The sequence below is a fragment of the Girardinichthys multiradiatus genome, chromosome 23, assembly GCF_021462225.1.
Source record: "Girardinichthys multiradiatus isolate DD_20200921_A chromosome 23, DD_fGirMul_XY1, whole genome shotgun sequence".
NCBI classification, from domain to species: domain Eukaryota; kingdom Metazoa; phylum Chordata; class Actinopteri; order Cyprinodontiformes; family Goodeidae; genus Girardinichthys; species Girardinichthys multiradiatus.
The window spans coordinates 42,340,202-42,365,483 of NC_061815.1; positions in this window are offsets into that span (position 1 = coordinate 42,340,202).

Below are 25,282 nucleotides of genomic sequence, written 5' to 3' on the forward strand. Positions count from 1 at the left end.
TTTAACAGAAGTAAACTTTTAATGGATGCCGCACACAGACATCTTTTGCAGGATTGTGGGTATTATCAAGATTAAAACCATCTCAGCCTAATAAAGGAAGGGGTCATTCACTGTTTGTCTGTAACTGCTGCAGACTCATCTGGCTTTTGTGTTACTGTTGTGTAAACGCTGCAGGTGAACAGTGTACACAGGTCTTTAAGTCCTAGCTCAGGGCCATCAATGGTTAGGAATAAGGGGTAGAACAATGTGGTTTGTGGGGGACATAGCTAATCTGTGTATCATGTCTGTCTCAAGAAGCAATTAGGTAATTTTGTTCTAATAAAGACCTGAAAACCTAAATATCCATTGACAATGACCACTGATTATGTTTACTAGGTCATCAAATTGAAGTAGATCTCAATGTTCAAGGAAATTATTTCAAATCTTTTATGATTCACAGAAAAGATTTTATGTGACAAATAGACTAATAATGTGTATTAGTGTATTACTCAATGCCCCAATGGACTAAAAATGTTTTTCCGTGTCTATATTGAGTCCTGTTTAAAACAACAGGACTGAAAGCATTGGATTTGAGTCATGAACTTAAAAAGGTTGCTGTGATTTCCGCTAAAGAACTGTCCAATGCATTAGTTTTTTCTGAGATCTAAAAAGTAAGTCCATTTGTTTAGAAAACAAAAAAGGAAAAATAAATCAATAGTTGCTACTAAATAATAATACAAAAACAGCGGAACAAGACTCAGCATTCGGAGGTATTACATTTGCTAATTAATTTTGTGTTAACTAATCAAAACAAAGTAGTGACTGACCTGAAATAAGAGGGGACAGAAACAAAATGATAAAAATGAAGGTTGATTTAAAACATTCTAAAATATTCTGTAAATTATCTATTGGTACATTTATTTGTTAAGGTTTCTGCTGTTTACCAATGCTAATATAGATTCAGAATGAAAACAAGCATTTTGGTCATTTTATCCACAATGGGTATTTAAAGATTTTCTTTTCCCTTAAGATCTCCATGGTAACGTTTCTGAAATAAAGAGACCCAGAAAAAAATAAAACATCTACACAAGATGATGCCTTTCTTCACAGCTTTAAAAGTCTTGTGCTTCAACCTTCTTGGATTAAAAAGGTCAAATGCATTGAAGTGTTTTTGGTTTCAGTCTTCAACTCAGCCACCAGATGTCTTCACATCGATGAAAGGGAACAACAGCTGTGACAAGAAGTAGTTTAAAATGTTGTGAAAGAAGAGGGAGAAAATAGAAGTGACAATACTTTGGAAAACTTTGTGATTTGGAAGTGCAGAAAAGGAGGTCACATGGACCATAGATTTAAATAGCAAAAAATTACTTCTCCACAAAACCCTAGCCAAGTGAAGAAGAGACCATAGATGTCCATCATGGAATTTAAACAATTCCTGATCCTCAGGAATAGAAAATACAATAAAATCACTTTAAAACAATCTGAAACTAATGATCAAGAAAAGCAGTAAGACAACATGGCAAGGGTTCCAATTACCTTCATGTTTGTTAGTGAGGAAATGAGGGTAAAGGTAAAGAAGCAGATAGTGTTGCATCATCAGTTACCTTCAGAAATTGCTTTATAAAGGCCCTAAAAGTTAGAACAAACATTTAAACAGAGTTCTACAGCTAAAAAAACAAGTACAGGGAGGCCAAAACTTAGGTAATTTTGTGTTTTCTGTTTGTACCAGCTAAAAAAATCTTGCAACTGCAACTGCATCCGATCGACTTAAGTCAAATTTGCACCCCTTATTAACAAAGACAATAATCAAGGTCTTTACCATTTCATGCAAGTATTGATTAAAATGTATTTTTATCAATACTTGACTTGTGTCAACTAACCAAATAACTGTTTTATGAAGGACAGTCGCCCTGAAAATACAGAATAGTTTAGCTGAATGTCATCAGCATAGGCATAACAGACATTCCTAAAGTGACTAATAATCTGTTCCAGTGGAAATATATAAAGTAAGAAGGAACAGGGCTTGAGCAGCCTTGAGGATGTTGATATGACAGAGCTTCCATTTTCATATTCATGGCCCAACTCCCTCCAGTGGCTTCAAACATTTTATTCAGGAGTGAGCAGATTCCACAAAGAATAAACTTTCAGCACAGGCTTTACCATTTAAATGCGGAAATTATTTCTGCCACACTGACGTGCACAAAGTTCTTGCATGTTGTTCTGCCTTGGTGTGGACCTGGTTTTGATAATGTCATGGTTATCCACAAACCAGATAAAAACATTCTCCCACCTTTACCATCTCTCATCAGTAGGTAAGTGAGGCAAAGCAAAAGCCCAACTATTTAATGTAGCTGAGAAGAAGAAAGATCCATAAAAAAAGGTAAAGATGCTGAATAAATGTGTTTAAATTCCTTCCAAGGTCAATTAATCTAACACTTTACAATGATTATTCTATGATCCAGGCACTGAAAATTTGCATTTATCTTTGCGTTATGTTTATCTTTAGAGTTGCACTTAAATTGCTGCAATTTAAAGAAAATCGTTGGAAATAGTGAGACAAAGGCCTATGAAGGGGGGAAGACCACTGAATAAATAAAAAATGAAAGTAGCTTAAATGAAGATGGTTTTATAAAAAAATATATAGACAATGTTGAAAAGTACGGATCTGGAGAGCAACTGAGGGCAGAAGAGCAACATATCTCATGGGAAACAAAAGATGGTAAACAACCCAGGAATTACATGCTGATGAAAAAAGAGTGACATTGAGAAATGTTAGGAAATTGATTGGGGGAGCTGGGATAAACAAAGAGAAAATGCTAATTGGGACACAGAGGGGAGCAAGAGTTGATAAGAGAAAGATAAGAGGTAAAACAAAGATGTGTCATGAAGATTGAAATTGTGGGCTACAAAGAGGTGGACAGTGAGGTAGAGAGGGTGATAAAGGAGAAGAGAGGAAGACAGATGATCAGGGGAAAACAAGGGAGGAGGTAGGATCTAGAAATAAACACCAACAGAAGGTGGGCACAAAGCCACCGGCAGCAGGTGAACCTGAGCTGAGCGCAGGACAGCCTGGAGGAAATGAAAGCTGCAATCCACCTTATACAACCTGCTGCTGCTCTATCACGCTGCTCAATCCATACTGCTCAACGTTTGCATCTACAGTGGGGGTTAGTCAGCTGGTTATTATGTTCTGACTGACTTACCATGCAACAAAATGTCACCAACACTGAGTAAATGTCAGATGTATGCCTCATAACTACAGTTTCACAAGGGCAAACTAATGAGTCTATAATATGCGTGAAAACATATTTATTGGGTCTGTTTGAAGAATGCTGTGAATTTCCTTTTTGATTATTTGCATATTTTTGCTGCAGAAGTAATGTAACCCCTGGTTTCCATTACAGGTCCATGCTGTATTTGGACAGTGATCCACTTTTCATAATTCTTTATAAATTAAATCCCCAAACATTTTTTGAAGTGAAATACTTGAATACTTTGAAGTAAAGACCTTTGGTTTTATTTTGTGCATCCAATAAAAAAATAAAATTGTTTGGAACTACAGTGACGTTTATACCGAAAATATTTCAGGGGCTTAAATGTGTTTAACAAATTAAAATGATTGAAAACAAAATGTTCATCTCTAATACTTTTCTAAAAGTCCTTTGCAGGAAATCATTTTAAACGAAACTGGACAACTGTTTCATTCTTTCCATTGCTCTGCCAGGCATATGGTCAAGTCAAGTCAAGTTTATTTATATAGCGCTTTTCAGCAACAAGCTGGTATATACAGGCGGTGACCCCAATGTATGTTTTAGGGTGTTGCTGTCTGAAGTTTAGTCTTATGCAAATTAAATTGGTGCCTCATTGGGTTGACATCAGGTGCCTGAGCTTTTGGAGAACATCCTTTGCATCCTTTGAACATAACTTTGTTTTATTTAACTGCTGGGTTGCTTTTCACTATATTTTTTGGGTCATTGTCCATTTGTATAATAAAAAGACGCAGAATCGGTTTGGTTAAATTTGCCTAGCTTTGAGCTGACAGTAAATCTCTGTAAACCAGCTGCTTCTGTCCTCTGCAACATGCTCTATCAACACCAGGGATCCACTGCTACATTCAGTCATGGATGTCCAAGCCAGCACATTGTCCACAGGATATGGTATGATTGGAAACATAACAAATCGTGACAAATCATGGTTTGAATCAGAACAACTTACATAGTTTCTTCACACTTTTTTGTCCCATCAGTTGGGTAGAGGTTGATTTTGGTCCAAGGTATGCAGTTACAGCACTGCACTGGCATTTTAAGTGCAATCTAGCGTTGCATTTTGTGATAAAAACTTTGTTTTTGCATTCATGAAGTCTTCTCTTTATGGTAGACTTTGACATTGATATGCCTGTCTCCTGGAGTGTGTTCTTCACTTGCTGGATATTTCAAGGGATCATTCTTTACCCAGAAAATGTATCTTGCATTCATCCACCTCCGTTATTTTTTTTTTGAGAATCCAGGGGATTTTTGCATTGCTGAACTCACCGATTCATTAATTTTGTTCTCTGATGGTTTAAACCAAACCTGGAAATTTTCTGGCCCATTGGATGCATCCCATCTTCAGATGTTCTGGTGGGCATTACTCACGGTTGTCAGTAGATAATTCAAAATCCATTGTGCAAAAATCTGGACAGAGAGACCTAAAAAAGTAGTGTTTTCAAAATACATTGACTTCTAGGGAATGAAAAATACCATCACATCAGCAGGCAAAATAATATTATTGCAGATAAGTATTTTAAGCACAGCTTTTGTTGGTTATTTTTAATTGTCATGGTTTCACATTTTGCATGCCAAAAACAATTTCAGCCTGTTGGATGGAGTCTGGCCACAGTACATACTCATAACTCACCTGACGCAGATGATAGTGTCCAAGATGCATTCAGTCAAATAAAGGCAGGTGTATATTTAAAATTTTTTAAGATTGTTTTTCTAAGAGGTTTTTAGCAATATCAGTCAATTAATATCAATAAAGATTTCAGTTGTCACTATAGCATGTTGCATTTTATTGTTTGGTTGTCCTGACACCTTTACCACATAATATATATATTAGAACTTATCTGTCTGCTGATGACAATCTGGCTTCAGCCACAGTACCTGAAATCCTTAAAACCTGCCAGGTTTGTTTGCTTTCAATGCACCGTCTTCAAGACAGCATGTTACCTGATTGCCCAACATATCAAACCCACTGCCAGGAGCCTCAGTAAGACATAATCAATGTTTGTTCACTTCTTGTCTTAGTAGTTTATTTTGCTTGGGGCGCTGCAGCTTCAGATTATGGTAAACCACATGTGTTCAGTTGTGATGTGAAGATAAAAAAAAAACATCTTGTGTGCTATCACTAAAGGAATGTTGTAAACTCTTGATTCTTTGCCAGTGCATTATTCATGATGTATGACATGTACAAAATGACATGTGCCGAAGCACAACATTTATTGCTTGAATTTCTGAGACCACAAAATAACACCAATGTTTTCTCTGCATTCGGGTCAATTTTTGAACAGGGATAGAAGTGTGTGTACAGAATAAGAAGAGCCAGCTCATCAAAACCTGCTGAACTTTATAGCATCTGCCTGAAAACAGACACATTCAAATGTCAATAAACATCATCTCACAGGCAAAGAGTTTGACGGAGGGAAGTTTGAAAATGGGCGTTAAGACCATTTTAGTCAAAGTGAGCTTTCTGCTGTTGTAAAAAGAGGTTCAGTTTGCACCCTCCTGTGATATAATATGCAGATAAGAGCAGTTTTTTTCGACTGATAAAGCAAATCTTGCACCACATTCTCCACAGCAACGATGTGTGATAGGAGAGGGGGAACATAAAAAAAAACATACTTGAACAAGTTAAATTATCCTGTTTACACTTAATTTGCATTCCCTATTAATCAGTAAGCAACCTAATCAACCTAATGCTTGTTGATTCATTTTTCAGATATAGGAAAAACAAGCATTTTCTTCTGGGTTACAAAACTGGAAAATTATGAATAATATTTTTCTTTTGGCTATAAATGTAATAAATTTAATAATTGGTCATTTTGATAGTGTCAATTTTTTATCTGGTTAGTTTTTTTTTTCCATAATATGATGTGATTTAGACCTAACGGCAAATTTTTGGTTTCATGGCTAAATTTAAAAGAACAACAAGGCAATTTTAAAATGGTTTAATTAGAGCATTTGAAAAAACCTGGAGCTAAAATTGAGCCTTTGTCAAGACTAGTTCGCAAGGGGAAGCTAGTTTTCACTCAAGCGGATCTCTGTGTAAACGTTCGAGTTCTTCAGTTTGGCTGTGTCCTCCTCATGTTCCACCCTGTCACATTTAGATTGATGTTTAGTGAAAGGATGGCTGTCACCACAAGTCATCCCAACCAGTTTGCAGGCAAATTAATGGACTAAGGCTGCACAGTTTTGAATATGTCTGTCAACAAGTTCACCTCTTTGTCCTCTCACCTGACACAGGGAGCAAGGAATTCAGGTATTCTGGGTCTGGACACAGTTAGGAGACAACTGGTGGGCTACATGCATGCTCAGTATGAGGGATTGCTGCAAAGTCCACGCCAGTGACTGTCCACTGTCTCTACATGCTCATCCGGGAGGAGGGAATGCTGCAAGTCACTGACTGGATGCAATCTGCTGGGTTTCCTTAGATAGAAAAACTTTTTATCCAATTTGAATAAATAACTGAATCTGACTGCACTGTTCAATTGTTAGGATTAATAGGAATGTATGTACCTGACTGTTGTGAAGTGCCTTGAGACAACATGTGTTGTGAATTGGCGCTATATAAATAAAACTGAAATTATATTGAATTGAAAAGGAGAAAAAACCCAACAAAATCCCAAAATAACAAGTTTAATTTAATGTTTTTCAAGCAAAATGCCATGTAATCATTAAGGGGTGTCTTTTTTAACCTGAGACATTTCTCAATTAAGTAAATTTATTTAACCACATTATCAAGGTGTCCGGTCTTTCCCATTCAAGCTTCAGTGGATGTTGATAGATTCAGGTGCATGTTTTTGATCCTGTGGCAGTTCAACTGAAAACTCCCACGAGATGCAGATAGATAAACATCCAAAAAATGTAAACCTAAATACCTCCAGACAACAGTGAGACGTTCTTGGTAGCGTTGTGTCTTTTTGTGTTTTAAAATGTATTTCACTGTGTAAATGGTGATAAACACCTTGATGAAAACTCAACAAAGGTAAAGGTCTGATCTGTCTTATGATGTTGAATCTAAAATATACACTCTGTGTATTATTATTATTATTATTATTATTATATAAAAACAAATCCTCGGAGCCAAAGTAGGAAAGCAATAAATAGGGATTTTTTAAAGTAAAATTAGTAGTTGAGTCCCCTCAGCAGGTTTCATGTCCACCACTTCTACACTTTGCCTACTTGTTAAAGGTTGTAAAAGGATCAGACCTTTCAGGTGAAACTTTGGTTTACAGCAGTTGCCCCCACCTCACCTGATGCCTACCCAGACAGCCTGATAAGAATTATGCAAGCGGCGACAGGGTAAAATGGCCTTGTTTATCCTGCATGAACAGAGCACATTGTGAGAAACATTGCTGTGGTCTTGTCACAGTAAATTAGCATTCTTCATCTTAATTAAATGTCATACACCTCCACATGAATCAAAAGAAGCACAATAAAATAACAATATCACAAGCACTAACAGAAAATAATCCAAAGATCCACAACCAGCATTGCAAGGATTTTATCACCATTACTGTACACACCCATAACCTGGTACAAAACTGTCCAATAAATAAAATAAAGCAAAATAAAAAAATAAACAAAAAAATAGGCGTCCCTTTGCGATTGTAATAACATATCCTTAATACATCCTAAATGACAGGGCAAACAAGCTGGGGCTTGTCATTGAAGATGGATACTATTTCATCGTAATCCAAACAGTCTGGCAGGCTTCTTTAACAAGCAAAGTTATTCAAGCCTTGAGTTGACATCAAGGCCCTCAGTCCTGCTTCCTTTCAATTTGTAGTTGAGAAATGCCCCTCCAGAGGCCATGATATGATTGGCAGGGTTATAAGAATCTTAAGCAACACGCTGACATTGTGAAAGATCTCTGCTGGACAGATTTCAAACGGTTTCATTAGAAAATGGATAGCTGGGTCCTGTGTCGATAAAGTGTCTTTTCTGTTGAATCAAAATAGAGCTCCCAGCTACCGTGATAGTGATATTAAATTGTTGGCTGGATTCTGCAGAAACTCAAGTTCTCTTAATGTTATTCATAAATCGAGCAACAAAGCTGCAGCTAGCATTAGTCCATTAGTGTCAGTATTTGAATTTGGAAAGCTCACTTTCAGACATTCAGTCAGACTAATACAGTCTGACACACATAATGAAGGGTTTTGCAGTCCTTTAGGTGAAAGGTCATGGTGTTTTCCAAATATCACAAGCAAGATCATCAACTTTTTGGTCTGAATTTGCTGCAACAGATTCTTTCTGTCCAATTTCCTCTAAAAATCTTGAAAGAGTTTTAAGAATCAAATCAAGTAGCTGTAGTGTTTTGCTCATAGAACCTGAACTCCATTGTACATCAGTGGCTCTTTCCACCTCAGCTTACTGTCAGGTTGCATTTCTTTTTGCAACTGCATAAACCAAGCATGTCTGCATGCTCCAGACAATAAGCTATGAACCTGAATCACAGTGTCAAAAAAGTTGAGATGCTTCCACTTGAGTGGTAGTGCAGAAAACTGGGTTCAGTCTGTGAGAGTTCCTGTGCACAAAAACAGCGTGTGGGAATGTTTGCTTCAGAAGTGATTTGTCACCCCCACATCACAGGTCCACCACCAAAACTAAATTCTATGCAAAGAGATGGCTAAAGCTCCAAGGGTTTCACGATGTCTGGAATCGTCCTTGAAATTCCTTTTGCAGACATAATCTGTGTCAGTAAATCCAATATGTCTCCCCTTTACCAGCTCATGAATGAACCAGAGACAGTAATAATCTTAAACATTTAAATTGGTATTTGTTCTCATCTGTTATTATGGCATAATATGTGGAATCATGTAATTCCCTGAAAACTGCTCTTCCCTTCACAAAAACTGTTAAAACCCAATGATGCCTCCCAGCAGCTGCAGGACATCTTTGACAGGACCAGCAGGAGACTAATCCTGACCTGCAGGTGTTCACACACATTGTTCGATGGTACATCAAGACCTGCATAAACACTGTTACTGTGGAAAAACGCACCTGGGTCTACCTCAACAAGAAGCCCTGAATGTCCAAACATGAAACAGTTAAAAACTTGATGTAAAAGATAATAGATGAATATCAGATTTAAATAATCATTAATATTATTATTATTATTACAATTTAATACCTTTATATTACTGTAAATTGTGTTCTTGTCTTAAAATGATAGTCATAGGGGTTCTGCTTTATGAAATGCCCTTTTTTGACAGTTTTTAATAGTTGTTTTGGATTACAAATGTTGTAAGAAAGTAAGTATGTTTTCCTTGATGAATAAGAAGTGATGGGAATAATGTTGCAGAAGAAGGGGGTATAAGTAAAACAGTGTGGTTACTACATATAATAACAATATAAACCTGAATCACAAATATTTAGACATAGCAACACCTGTGGGATTTGGATTTACAGGTTCATGTACAGGCAAATATGACAGGAATATGTACTAAAGGTAAAATGTTTGAATTTTTTACTTGACATTCATCTGAGCTGTCCAGAAAGATCCTAATCGTTCTGCCTCTGCCTCTGAGGGACAGGCAGCAACAGAGGGTGAAATTAAAGCAAAAGGGAAAAAAGAGCTTGTAAAAAGGGCAAAAAAGTAAAAATGCTGTTTTCATTTTAAAATAAATAATTCATGCACAATTATTGATAAAACCAGAATTTGAACTAAAACGAAGACATTATTTGAAAGCAAATATCTCTGCTAAAGTGCTGGATTTTTATATACATAATTTAAAAACAGGAATCTTGTGAATTTGGAGCTGCCTCTAAATCCCCTGAGTGAACTGCCTATTTGGTGGATGGCATGCATCCATCGCAAATGAATCCTAATAACGTAAATTCTGGGTAAGCCCATCACACAAATGTAAAGCAAACTTCAAAAACGGAAAAACATATTTGTAATGTTAGAATCTGAAACAGCAAAACACTTTCCTTTTCCAACATACAGTTAGTACTTTTAATGCCAACTAATTTCATGTAGTTCATGCTAAAATATCAATGCTTTTCAGTTGTTAAACTTTTACAGATAAAGTTTGACACTTATAGCCTTCAGAGAGATTGTGTCACTTCCACAGCTTCTTTTCAGTCTGTGTAGTATCAAACAAAGGCTCTCTTTCAGGCGTTATCTTGTCCTTGCTGTGGCCTTGTGCTCCTCCACGAGAAAGAAAGACATTTTCTCCTCTTCAGCCCATCACCAGCCTATGCCTGAGCCACCTGGATTTGAGTTCTTATATTTGTTAATATAGAACGTTTACAAAAAATCCTGGCTCAAACACTGGAATGTAAAATCCACTCCCTCATAAATCGTTAAGGCTTGTTTAGTTAAACATTTGGGTTTAATCATCCTTTGTGGGGCTGAAACAATTCATCAAGTAACCCACAAAAAATAGATTTGGATTAAACAAAGGATTAACTAAACAAGTGCCCACATGAATAATGTGCTATATGGACACCAGGCTTATGTTGATGGTGTGATGGAGGATGAAACCAAATAGACAAATATCAACCAAACAAAAAGCAACCAAACATTTGAACAAGAGAAAACCAAAATATACCTTATCTTAGGCATAGGCCAATATGATATTCTCTTTATATAACTGTGTAAAATTACCAAGGTTTCATGATATCATAGTATTAACACAACAATTTTAAATAAACATGTGTGCCATGAACAAATAGCTTTTAATATTTTAACATATTGATTAGTACATTTTGATAACTGCTCGGCTATATAAAACATTTTGAAGTTCTTTTTATTTCTATGCGTAGACCAAAACAAAGATTTGGAAGAAAAAACTTTTAGATTTAGTAGTAAAAGGGTTTATTACACAAATATATCAATTTGCAGTTTTGCTTCACATAGAGTAACAGGACTGTAAAAACTTGATATTAGCTAGGTAATAAGTGACGCTCTCTGCTTGGGTCACTGGCCTGTAGTTGGCTGCTTCACAGAGACAGTTTGCAGTTTGTCGATTGCAGTTTAAAAATAGCTGACACCCCCTTTCTTACCATGTCATGACTGTCTGTATGGGAAACCCTTTTTTGAACCAGCTGACATGCAGGGTGCAGCAAATAGTGGAGGAATGGGCAATGCAGTGTTTCTTTATACTCCATACAGCTGGAGACAGTTTCCACCACTCAGGAATTTCAAATTAAAAGTCTTTTGCAACAATCTGACAGAAATTGTTTGTGGTTTTAAAGCCATAATTTTTAAAATCTTCCACACCTTAATACTGTGAAATGAAACATGCAAGATTTGTCGTGGATCAATATCATGCTAAAGTTTGTCATCTGCTGGTACTACTGGGTCATGAATTCATGAGGGATTTACCATTTTTAATTGTTAAAGATATTAACCTTATTCTGATAAACTGTTGTTTGTCAATAACGAAACATTTCAATGCTTAGAGTTTGATTGCTAAGAGGTAAAGCCATTAGTGTTCCACCTGGAACACAGACAAAGAATGTTAGCAGTAAATATTGTTTTCATACACCTGCAGGACTTCTCCAGGAGAGAACAGACCAGAGCAGACATCTATCTTACAGGAGAACCCTAAAGCAAAGTAGATCATGGTTGACTGACAACATTAGTCCCTCTGAAAACCTGAAAGAAAATTTTTAACTGCCGCTTTGACATGTAGCTATATACAGAGAGAAATAGACAGATGGATGAATGGACAGAGTGTCATGAGTGTCAGTGAAGCAGAACTGCTGAGAATTTGCTCTTTGCTTCCTGGAACCTACTGTGTTTCCACACATGGAAACTTCAAACATAAGGTGTACACTGACAGACATTTATACTCATACACACATACACACAGCAGTTCTGGGCAGTCCTGTACCTCCTGCTTCAGCACCATCTGCCCACTTGATCTATGCGCATACCAATATAATCCCCCCCCCCCCCCCCCCCCCCCCCCCCACACACACTTACACACACTGTTTAAAAAAAATATTTATGAAAGTCATTTACCAACATTAAAACCACTTCTCCTCACAATGTATCCTACTTCTTAAACTACAATTACAGGTCTCAGATTGTTTGTTTTGCCAACTTACAACCAATTTTAGGGCCTAATTCTGACTTCAGCTTATAGTCCAGTGCAAATTTATAGGACAAGGGACTGTTAAGGAAAGTTTTGACCAAATTTTCCACAAAAAAATAAATAAACTCGAGTAGAATATCAGCAAAAATCAAATCTAAAGTGTCAAATATGCATACAAAAGATAACATATTTAATGGCACTTTTCTGTAAAAACACTGCAGCATTGCAGGTTTTTTTCTCTTTTGTTAGTAACCGGCAAAGTCCAATGAAATTATTGAAAAAAAATAGTTTAAAACATTTTATTTAAAAAATTTGCCACCACTAATATCTATAAAATGTATGTAACCATAACATTTTTAACCAATATAACATTTTTTAAAGCCTATCAAAGAGTCTAGGAATTTTTAGTAATCCATCACTTCCTGTTTACCGCGGTATGAAGATGGTGTAACAATCTTCTCTGAAATTCAATGTTGTGTTTTCATTAGATGTAAACAGAAAATCGTTATAATTACCAGAAATAAATCAGTGTGAACTGAACTTGTGAACTGAATTAACTTTTCAATAATATTCTAACTTATTGAATAGGACTGTCAGTGGAAAACAATGTTTTGCTCACTGTTGTGTATGGTGGACGATCTGTGATGTCATGGGCCAGTTTTTATTCCATAGGCCCTTGTAGGAAAGCAAGCCAAAATAAATTATTTGAAATATCAGAATGTGTTAAATAAAAATCTGGTGACCTCCGCCAGAAAACCTTGGTCATCACTGGGTCTTTGTTTGAAAACACAAGGCTAAATCAACACCAAATGGTTCCCCAAACATAAAACCAACCTTCTTCCTTAGTCATCTCTGTGCCCACACTTAAATCTTGTGGAACATGCATGAGGTGAGCTGAAACAAAAACAGCATCATGGAGGACCAAAGACTCTGGACGATCTAGAGAGTTTGTCCAGTGAGAGGAATAGTCAAACATTTCTCTCTCTCTCTGTATGCTCAAACATTGTGAAATATTATGTAGGAAGACTAAGTGCTGTTCTGTTGTTAAAAACTGGTCTCCAACCAACAAAGGCTAATAATATTCAGATAAGTATAAATAATGCACACTCCTGAAGACTTAAACTTTGAGCATTATTAACAGTATCCCTACGGAAGCTCACATTAACAAACAGGTCAGGATCTTTATGCTCTAGCCATAGGTGAAGAGTGGAACATATATTCAATTCAATTAATTTTTTTTATATAGCGCCAATTCACAACACATGTTGTCTAAAGGCACTTCACAAAAGTTAGGTACATACATTCCAATTAGTCCTAACCATTGAACAGTGCAGTCAGATTCAGTTATTTATTCAAATTGGATAAAAAGGTTTTCTATCTAAGAAAACCCAGCAGATTGCATCCAGTCAGTGACTTGCAGCATTCCCTCCTCCTGGATGAGCATGTAGAGACAGTGGACAGTCACTGGTGTTGACTTTGCAGCAATCCCTCATACTGAGCATGCATGTAGCGACAGTGGAGAGGAAAAACTCCCTTTTAACAGGAAGAAACCTCCAGCAGAAGCAGGCTCAGTGAGAGCGGCCATCTGCCATGACCGACTTCGTGGCTGCAGAGGCATAAACTGTGTTGACTTCCTCAATCCAACGTTTTCTGCATAAAGGATCTCTGAGAAAACTGCAAGTGCTCACTTAATCAATTCAATTCAGTTTATTTATATAGCGCCAATTCACAACACATGTCCCAATCTGATTGAGAATCCACATGCAGACGGCTTTCAGACTCCTGCCATATATGTACCAAAGTTCAAGGATCAGATTTTTTTCACAATGACAGACTAGAGCCCATATTGCAGTAGATGAGGCCACAAACCATCAGTTCATCTTCTACTCCCTCTTACTGTCACCCCGCGAATGAAACACCAAGATAATTAAACTCCTCCACTGACAGAGCCCCCGCATGAAGGGAGCGGTTCACCTTTTCCCCTTTGAGAACCATGACCTCAGGATTCGAGGAGCATGAATAATGAATACATAATCATTCAATTATCACTGTATGGATTCACAGATCAGTATTTTTCTATACTATCTGGAGTTGCTCACAAGTTAGGATAGCATGTTTCCTCTTTAATTAACATAATCTGTTCCATTAACACATTATAGTAGCTATATGTACAGTACACACCAAAAGTTTGGACACCTTCTCATTCAAAGAGTTTTCTTTATTTTCATGACTATGAATATTGTAGCTTCACACTGAAGGCATCAAAACTATGAATTAACACATGTGGAATTATATACTGAACCAAAAAGTGTGAAACAACTGAAAATATGTCTTATATTCTAGGTTCTTCAAAGTAGCCACCTTTTGCTTTGATTACTGCTCCACACATTCTTGGCATTCTGTTGATGAGCTTCAAGAGGTAGTCACCTGAAATGGTTTTCACTTCACAGGGGTGCCCTGTCAGGTTTAATAAGTGGGATTTCAACCCTTATAAATGGGGTTGGGACCATCAGTTGTGTTGTGCAGGAGGTGGATACAGTACACAGCAGCTCAGATTAGAGAACAGGTCAATGCCACACAGAGTTCTAGCAGCAGACACATCTCCAGAACAACTGTTAAGAGGAGACTGTGTGAATCAGGCCTTCATGGTAAAATAGCTGCTAGGAAACCACTGCTGAGGACAGGCAACAAGCAGAAGACACTTGTTTGGGCTAAAGAACACAAGGAATGGACATTAGACCAGTGGAAATCTGTGCTTTGGTGTGATGAGTCAAAGTTTGAGATCTTTGGTTCCAACCACCGTGTCTTTATGCGGCGCAGAAGAGGTGAACAGATGGACTCTGCATGCCTGGTTCCCACCGTGAAGCATGGAGGAGGAGGTGTGATGGTGTGCAGGTTCTTTGCTGGTGACACTGTTTGGGATTTATTCAAAATTGAAGGCATACTGAACCAGCATGGCTACCACAGCATCTTGCAGCGGCATGCTATTCCATCCGGTTTGCGTTTAGTTGGACCATCATTTATTTTTCAACAAGACAATGACCCCAAACACACCTCCAGGCTGTGTAAGGGCTATTTGACCAAGAAGGAGAGTGATGGGTGCTGCGCCAGATGACCTGGCTTCCACAGTCACCAGACCTGAACCCAATCGAGATGGTTTGGGGTGAGCTGGACCGTAGAGTGAAGGCAAAAGGGCCAACAAGTGCTCTGGGAACTCCTTCAAGACTGTTGGAAAACCATTTCAGGTGACTACCTCTTGAAGCTCATCAACAGAATGCCAAGAGTGTGCGGAGCAGTAATCAAAGCAAAAGGTGGCTACTTTGAAGAACCTAGAATATAAGACATATTTTCAATTGTTTCACACTTTTTTGTTCAGTATATTATTCCACATGTGTTAATTCATAGTTTTGATGCCTTCAGTGTAAAGCTACAATATTCATAGTCATGAAAATAAATAAAACTCTTTGAATGAGAAGGTGTCCAAACTTTTGGTCTGTGCTGTAAGTTGTGTGTCTGTGTAGCTGTAGCCTAAAACAAGCCGTGATGATTAAAAACTCATCTTGCTTTTGTCTCAGTCGTAACAAACTAGTTACAAAAATTAGGCAGTCAAGACCAGTGGAAAACAGAAATACGGTGTGACGGAAAACAATGCAACCATTTAGTGTTATTACTATGTGACAGCAGTGCCTAAATTATGACAGCAACAACTGAAATTAATCTGGTAGCTTCAGAGGCTTGTCTTGGACCAAGCTTGCTTAATGCCCTTTATTTGCAGCATTCCAAGCTTGCTGCAGAAGACACTGAAATTTTCCTTAACGCGAGTAGTTTTAACTATTTTTGAAGGTCAAAGCAAATCTGAATGTTACAAAGGGTCTGTAAGAGTGATAGTTACATTTATGAAGATTTTCTTTGATCAAACCTTTCCAATTCTGTGAAAATTGGACAAAATTCCATATGTAACTAGTGTTTTCACATGCGGAGCAACACAGTAGAAGGGTGGGTAATGAACCAAATCGGGATCTTGGTTCAACCTCATAGCTGCAGAACTTCTAACTAAGTTTCTAAGACAATTGGCCTTGCATTTGACCTCTTCACCCAGCATGTCCACTGGCTAGGTGATGCATTGAGAACAGCATACCCTGTAACCAGGGGACGCACCATTCCTAAGTTTGAATGGGACCCTAAAATTAACCCCAGGGAATACCTGGACCAGTGCAAATCCATGTGGCAAACTAAGACAGGAACTAATCCGGCCAATGAGGGGGCACAACAAGACTGGTTCAGAGATGCTGTCCTTAAGGGACTGCCCCAACAGGTAAAATCCAGTATGGACGACAATCCTGACATGGCTGGAGCGGACACTGGAACTTGGGATCGCCATCCGATCCATCACCTGTTCAAAATAAGAGAGGACCATAAGAAAGATGAGGAGGAACTTAAGACCCTGCAGACCCAATTGCTAAAAATGCAGTTAGCCGAAGCAAAGCAGAAAGCAGGAGAAAAGAAGAAAGACAACAAAACTCCCAAACTAATGTATGAAGGTGTGGTTTCTCAGCGCCCCCAGACTCCTCCCTTTCCTGGCCATCAGGACACGATTGCACCGAGGTCTGCAACCTCTGGTCCTTATCATGCCCAACCAGGCCGGTTCAGGGGCAGGGGCGGGCCAAGGGGCCGTGGATTCCGTGGAGGACCACCAAGGCGATGGGGGGGTGCTGACGTTTGCTACTACTGTGAGGAGCAGGGTCATTGGAGCCGAGACTGTCCGTACAACCTTGAGGCATATGGGCGTGGATATGGACCCAGAGGAGGCTCAGGGCGACGCCCGTATCGAGGACGGGGTGGTCCACCACGTGGAGGTCAACAGCAGCAACCTTCACTTCAGCTGCCAGCCAGGGATGAACCCAGCTTTGGGCCAGACCACTAATGAGGGCCCCCACAGAACCCCCCGGACAGAGGGACTGAGGACCCCTTACTGTCTGTGACAGTGTATGGACAAACTCTTCCTTTTTTGGTGGACACTGGGGCCACATGCTCAACTATTCATCGAGCCCCTCCTACCACCCTCTCCACAAGGACTACCACTGTCATGGGGTTTTCTGGGGCTAAACAGGTCCTACCTTACACCAAACCCCTAAAAACCGAGATAGGGGGACAGACTTTGAACCACAGCTACTTGGTGTCAGCGGACAACCCTGTCAACTTATTGGGCAGAGACATGTTGATTAAAATGGGAGCCACCATTTTATGTGGACCTGATGGACTGTCTGTGCATCTGCCCAATGGAACTCAACTAGCCTGTGGCAACAATTCCCGCCTCTCTCATGGACAGTATCTCATACAACCCCTGGCCGACCCTATGGCTGACATATATTGGGTCCTCCTGCATCCAGAAACCACAGTGGGCGGAGGCATCCTCTCGTCTTTCCTTCGGTGGAAATCTTGGATCTCGACCCTGGCGCCTTACGTCTCTCTCCCTGACCCGCCACATGTCACCCTCTTCTATGACAGGAATAACTGTGAGTGTTATCAGGAAAGCTTTGCTGAGGAGCTGGAGGGGACTTCCTGGGAGATCGCCACCGCAGACATTTATGTAGCCCCTGAAGGTGTCGTAGCCTCTGTGCAGCTGTCTACAGAACAGGAGAACTGGTTTAAAATGTGGTCTGATGTTGTACCCCATGTTTCGCTAGCGCTCCACCCTGCTCACAAAGCCCGCGAACTGGGAGGAGTGTTAAAACGCTCCCTAGCTCTCACTGACTGGCATTCTTTATCCATACCCAATCTATCTTATTCCCCCTCATGTAACACCTACCGCATTACTAACATGTCCACAGACATTGGCACCTTGGGACATGTGCAACTTGAAAGACATCATGGGAGAGAAAAAACAGATCATCCAATGGCTGCAGCTGTAGTTCGGAGCATGCCATCTTCACTTTGGGCTGAGGGCCCCACGGACGTGGGACTCATTCAGTGCTCTCCCATCACTTTCCAGCTTAACACTGACCAACCCATTTGGAAATCCCAGTACCCTCACAAACCAGCAGCCGAAAGTGGTATTTCTGACACCATAGAGGGGTTGTGGAACGCTGGGGTGCTGGAACCAGCTGACGGCTCTTCTTGGAACACACCCATCTTACCAGTAGAAAAGAAGGGCACTGGGAAATGGAGAATGGCCCACGACTTGAGAGCTGTAAATGCAGCACTTTCCACTCCTACAGTTCCAGTGCCCAATCCTTATGTTGCTCTTACCAATCTAAACCCCGAACATGCATGGTTCACCTGCATCAACCTTGCCAATGCCTTCTTCTGCCTGCCTCTAGCAGAAGAACGCAGAGACATCTTTGCCTTCACATACAAATCCTACAGATACCGGTACACATGTTTGCCGCAGGGTTTTGCTCTGTCACCCGGGATATTTAATCAGGTCCTTAAGGACTCCCTCCAAGATTGTCCACTCCCACCAAACACACATTGATTCAATATGTGGATGACATTCTTTTGGTGACACCAACTGTTTCTGAATGCTTGGAGGCCACGGCTGTGGTGCTCTCACACCTAGCAAAAGCTGGGTACAAGGTCAGCAAAGCCAAACTACAAATTTGCCGGAAACAGGTGGATTTCTTGGGCAGGGTAATCTCTCAGCCCGGGACAGGAATGTCCCCTTCACATCAATCTGCGGTCCTTTCTCATCCAAAACCGGTGCGGGTGAAGGACATGCTTTCCTTCTTGGGACTCACCGGATACAGCAGGTCATTTATTCCAGGATACACTGATCTAACTGCCCCACTCCGCGACTTAGTGAAGAAACAGGGCATGCGCCATTTGACGGCGCCTCTAAAATGGACAACAGAAGAAGAGGAAGCATTTATTGCTCTTAAAACCAGCCTTTCCCAAGCTGCTCACTTGGCACATCCAGACTACACATTACCCTTTCACCTGGATGTTTCTGTAACAGCACACACTGCAAACGGAGTGCTAATCCAGAAAAAAGGGGGAGTAAGAACAGTGCTAATGTATATTAGCGTGATGCTTGACAACATGGAACAAAGACACCATGAATGTACCAGAAATGCAGCAGGGTTGGCAAAAATAATGGTGGTGATGGGACATCCACTACACATTTTTAACATCACATGGGGTAGTGGCATTTGTCAATTCCAAAACTTTCACACTCTCACCATTGAGACAACAGAGATTGAGTAAGGTGCTGGAGGCGCCAAATATCATCTACAGCCATGAAGGGATCAACATGGCAGATAGAATGACAGAAGGAGAGCCCCACGTATGCGCCAAAAAAGTTGAGGTAAGTGAGAAAATCAGACCAGACCTACAAGGAGAACCACTGACAGAAGCAAGAAACCTGTACACAGATGGCTGTTGTTTTAGACATGACACAGAGGGTCTGAAAGCAGCCTATGCGGTGGTGGAAGACACAGGAACGAACTTTGTGACTCTTATGGCAGAAGGGCTGACAGACACCCAATCAGCACAGAGAGCAGAGGTGCTAGTAGTAATAGCAGCCCTAGAGCTAGGGGAAGGACAAAAAGTGAAAATCTACACAGACTCAGCTTATGTCACGGGAGCAGCGCATGTGGAACTAAAGCAATGGATGAGAACAGGGTTTAGAACAGCAGGACAAAAACCTATTAAACATGAGCAAGAAATGAGAAGATTAGCTGAGGCCTTACTACTTCCCCAAGAAGTAGCGGTCATAAAATGCAAAGGACATGATAACAGCTACACTAGGGTGGCTCAAGGAAATCAAGCTGCAGACCAAGCAGCCAAAACCAAAGCTGGATATCTGCCCATACACATCTTGATGAACTCTGAAGTTGAATGGACACCTGAACCGACTCTGGAGGAGGTGAGTAGACTGCAAAAGGGGGCCTCACCGGAAGAGAAATCAGTCTGGAAGGCAAGAGGGTGAAGAAAAGACCAGGATGAACTATGGAGAAGTCCAGATGGACGTCCCATCCTACTCCCAGGGTTGACCACAGCAGCGCTGGAAGAAGCACATGGACCGGGACATGCGGGAACTGCACTAATGATGAAGAGTCTTGAGCACTGGTGGCATCCATACCTGAAACAGATGGTAGGTCATTGGATAAGCTCGTGTAGCACCTGCCAACAATTCAATGTGAGACCCACTCTGAAGCCTGCACCAGATAAGTTCCCTGTGGACCCGGTAGCAGGTAAGGAAATCATCATAGACTACACAGACATGACTGAGAGAGTGAATGGGTTCAGATATCTTTTGGTGTGTGTGGATGCATTCACCGGTTGGCCAGAGGCCTGGTCAGCAAAAAAGGAAGACAGCAAAACAGTGGTGAAGTGTCTGATTAATCACTACATCCCCAGGCACAGTTTGGTTGAAAGGTTTTTGGGAATGAGACATTCCTTTGGAACAGTGCACGACCCCCAATCTCAAGGGAAGGTGGAAAGGATGAACCAGACAATCAAAACCAAATTGGCTAAGATCTGTGCACAGACTAAAATGAATTGGGTGACAGCATTACCTTTAGCTTTGATGTCACTAAGAAGCTCAGTCAGCCAAAGACATGGGTTGATGCCCCATGAACTGCAGACTGGAAGACCTTTTCCAGGCCCAAAAACCAGGTTACCTTTTCTGACTGAATGTGAACAATCTATGTCTCACCGTGATTACTATAGATCTCTCCACAGCTTGATTGCAGCATTCTCAAAACAGGTGGCCGCCCAACCAACCGAGGCCCGAGCCACCACCTCAGACGCGGAGTGGATCCTTCTGAAAGTCATCAAACGGAAGTGGTCAGAGCCCAGGTGGACGGGTCCATTCCAGGTCACAGAGAGAACCTCACATGCGGTGAGGGTCAAGGGCAAAGGAGACACGTGGTATCATTGGAGCCAGTGTGCAGCAGCAGAGGCACCACAGAGATCGCTGCCAGAGGTCCAGCAGAACCTGAGGGACAACACCGGCCCACAGAAGACCCTTCTCACCCAATTCAAGGGGCAGAATAATCCCCTAGGGTGAGAAAGCGTTCATTTACACCTAAAGGTTAGTCTACACCTTAGGTGCACCGTCAGATCAGTGGTCCCACCAATAGGGGCAGAATAATACCCTGGTGAGACCACTTAGCTCCAGGTCAGTCTACACCTGTGAGTGAAGACCAGGACATCACACAGAAGAGGCGGATGTGATTGAGCTTTCCTCTCTTTCACTGGTGGTCATAGCTGCTCTCCCACCGAAGAACTGAACTGAACACTCTGAACTTTTCAAAAAACAGAGGTCTTTTGTGTTTCACCATATTGTTAATCTTTATCTTCCTTTGCAGGTACCTTTGAAAAGAATGGGAGGTAAAAATCTAGAACCCAGGCCCTTTAAGGGTTGGGTCACGGGAGGTATAGGTGTTTTATCATTTTTCATTGTCACATTGATTCTAGGTTTGTATTGTGAACTGCCTTTCCAAACATGTACCAGTCATCATCAAAATAAAATATCCAGGCGGAGCGTGTCCCCTCCTCCCACAGACAAGTGCCTTGGAGATTTTGGCGGAATTGAGTTAACTTACACCCTAGGATCGACTACCACCTTCCAAATTGACCTCGGCAACGTCATAAATTGTGGCGACGAGTTCACTCATTTCACAAAAGTAGACTTTTACTTATGCGCCAACGAACAAACCTCAGTTTATTGCCCGGATAACACCACCAATAGGGTAACAAAGTCTGGTAATCCTCCTTTATGCAGAGGGACGTGGGGAGCGGTTATAAAATGGAGCGGACGCACCTGGATCCCCACCAAATCTTCCTTGAACACACAACAAAAAGCTCACTCTGAAAAATTCTTTCTGACCCGTGGAGTGCTCCCAGGGAAAGGCGAAGGCGTTAAGATCCCCTTATTACTGACCATAAAGGATCTACAACGGGGTTTGTTGGAAGAATCCCATCAATGGAACGAAGTAGTATATCTGGCTCTAGGTATTCACTTCAACACAGGATGGTATATGGGGTATGACCCTCAGGGACTGATTAAAGTTAATTTCAATAAAAACACCACCACTGACCACGGTAAAACCATCAAAATAGATTATTCCACCCTACAACCATTATTCAGATGGCTACGGGATATTCAGATGATAACTTATGGCTTAAATGGATCGCTCAAACAGCAAAAGAACAAAGCAAAGCTGAGTGTGTGGCCTGTGCCTCGGCCCGACCACATCTTACCACACATCCCGCCCCTCTGTATCCAGAGGACACGTGGGGTTACAATTGTATGATACAACTAACTAAGGAGGCCACACCAGCTAACTGCACCACACTAGCTAGCATTTTTCCTCCCAATAACACTAAAACAGGACCATTTACCCCTCAACAAAGAAATGGCACATACACTTGCTTTAACTTCACTTCCACAACACCACAGGCAAATGTAGGACACATTCCTCGCGATTGGTGTAACATCACGGTGCCAGGCTCAGTGATAGGTCCCTGGGCAAAATCAGGACTCTACTATTATTGCGGAGACCATAGACTGCTCACTAATATCCCACAAGAGACTGTAGGATTGTGTGCCATAGTTAGGCTACAGGCACCACTGGTCCTGATAGGACCTAATATAACATCTGCCACGACCACACATGATAAGACCAGGGCGTTAACACGTAGAAGAAGAAGGCACGTCATGAAAAGGAGCACAGGAACCTTTGACCTGAGTCAAGGCTCCCCCACTTACATTGATGCCATAGGAGTACCTCGGGGAGTGCCAAATGAATATAAACTCGCGGATCAAGTCTCAGCAGGTTTTGAAAATATCCCAATAATTGCAGCCTTTTTTCCGGTGAGCCCAAATAAGAATGTTGACCGCATCAACTACATCCATTACAATGTTTTACGTCTAGCTAACCTAACAAGGGGATGCAGTAGAAGGCCTGTCTGAACAATTGGCACCAACCTCCCTCATGGCTGTGCATTAGATATGTTGTTAGCAGGGATATGTTGGGGGATATGTGTTGCACTTTTATTCCCAACAACACTGCACCTGATGGTTCCGTCTCTAAACCTTTAGAAGGGTTAAAAACACATGAGCTCTCAGGAATAGACAATCCGTTAGATGACTGGATGACGGGCATGTTTGGACACTGGAAAGGGTTGATTATGTCATTGTTTATATCCATTGCTGTTTTTGTAGCTATTATGGTTACCTGTGGATGTTGCTGTGTACCATTTATAAGATCTTTGATTGTTCGCTTTATTACTACAACCATTGAAGGGAAAACCGCACCTCCTCCTCCTTCCAATATGATGCCTTTGCTTGCGGTTGATGCTAACGAGGAGGAGGACGAAGATTAACCCGTAAGACTAATTGACAGGGCGTCTGATATGTATTACTGTCTAGGGAGCAGAAGGATGGTAGAATATTACATTGGCATATTTGGACAGACTATGGAATAAAGCACGGATAGACACCCTCCAGTTAGAGGGGTCAATACTCCCTGTCAAGACTTAGAAGGTTGTAAGCATCCTTGGGACTACAAAGGCCGGACAGGCAATAGTCCCTGGGCACATGGCATGGCATTGGAGGCAGGGTCAAAAAGCATGATGACAAACATTTCCTTCTGCTCCACAGGTTGTAATGACTGTTCGAATCTTTTATGAAGCATCTTCAAGTAGTGGTGAAGTCTTAGGAGACTTCAAAAGGGGGAAATTGTGGAGATATATTATGTGTGTACATTATTTTTATGTTCATAACCAGTGTGGGAAATAAAATGTGTAACATGTGTTAGTATAAGACATTATGTGGCCTGCAGAAGTATTTCTCACAGGAGAGAAAAGTGGAAAATTACTGAGAACTGCATGTGTGTGAAAATTGGTGATAAGTGTTACTCCCTGCTTATATCAGTAGATACGGGATGCAGCTGGTGGACAATACCTGTCTAAATATGGTAAGCCGGAAAAGTGTGTACGTGACTATGTGTAGAAAATATTGTAAACAAGGGCGCTGCCCATTTGTGTGTGTGTTTTAATAAAAGAAATGAGCCCAGTGAGGGGGAGCAGAAGAAGTTTCGGTGTGTTCTGTCCACATGAGCTCTCTTCCCCTGGGCCCGGGTATTTGAATGACATACAGCTGTCTCCGTGTGATTTATTCTAATGTGTTGTGAATTCCTCTAGGTTATGGTGAATAAACGAACGCGCAGAAGACCCCGTTAAAGGGATACTTCAACAACACACAACAGTATATATTTGATCACTTATTTTTTACATTTTAGGGGAAGCTGAGCTTCCCTTGCAGTCTTAGAGCAATCGCCACAGGTGTGAATACACTCAAACGAACCCTGGTCTGGACCAAACAACTGGACCGAGACCCACTTTTTGAGGTGGTCTTGGTCCGCTTCCAAATGGACTCTGGTGCGGTTTGCTTATGGTCTGAATACAAACCGGCCCCGATCCGAACCAACTACAAAAAGCTTACGTCTCTTTGGACATAAAAACCCACCGTAGCCGGTAGCAAAGGTGTGTGTTGTAAGGTAATCATACCAGATAAGCTGTGTGTTGCTTCGCAACGCTACTGGCTTGTTGTGGGACAAGGCACGTAGAGAACGTCGGCGTTCTGCACGCATTCTCCGACGGGGTTCCAACATTATAAATGGAACATCTCAAAGTCTGCGTTGAATGAGCTGCTCTTCACTCTCACAATAATATTGCAGCTGTAATAACGGCACAAATATGCAGAACAGAGGAGCTGCATGCAGCACGTCTACAGCTGTTTTTCTCAATTTCCGGGTCTGTGCTCTGTCCCGCCCCCGTCATTTCTGTCCAATGGGAACAATGATCGTCACCCGCGTGGCTTTGTTTACAAGTAATAGTTCACTTGCAAAAAGTACAATGTGAAAACAAACCGCACCAAATAAAAAAAATAAAGTTTGCTTTTGGTCTGGACCAAACAAGTGGACCAAAGGACTTTGGTTTGACTTGGTGTGATTACACCCTAAAATTTTCCAGATCAAACATTTTAGGCAA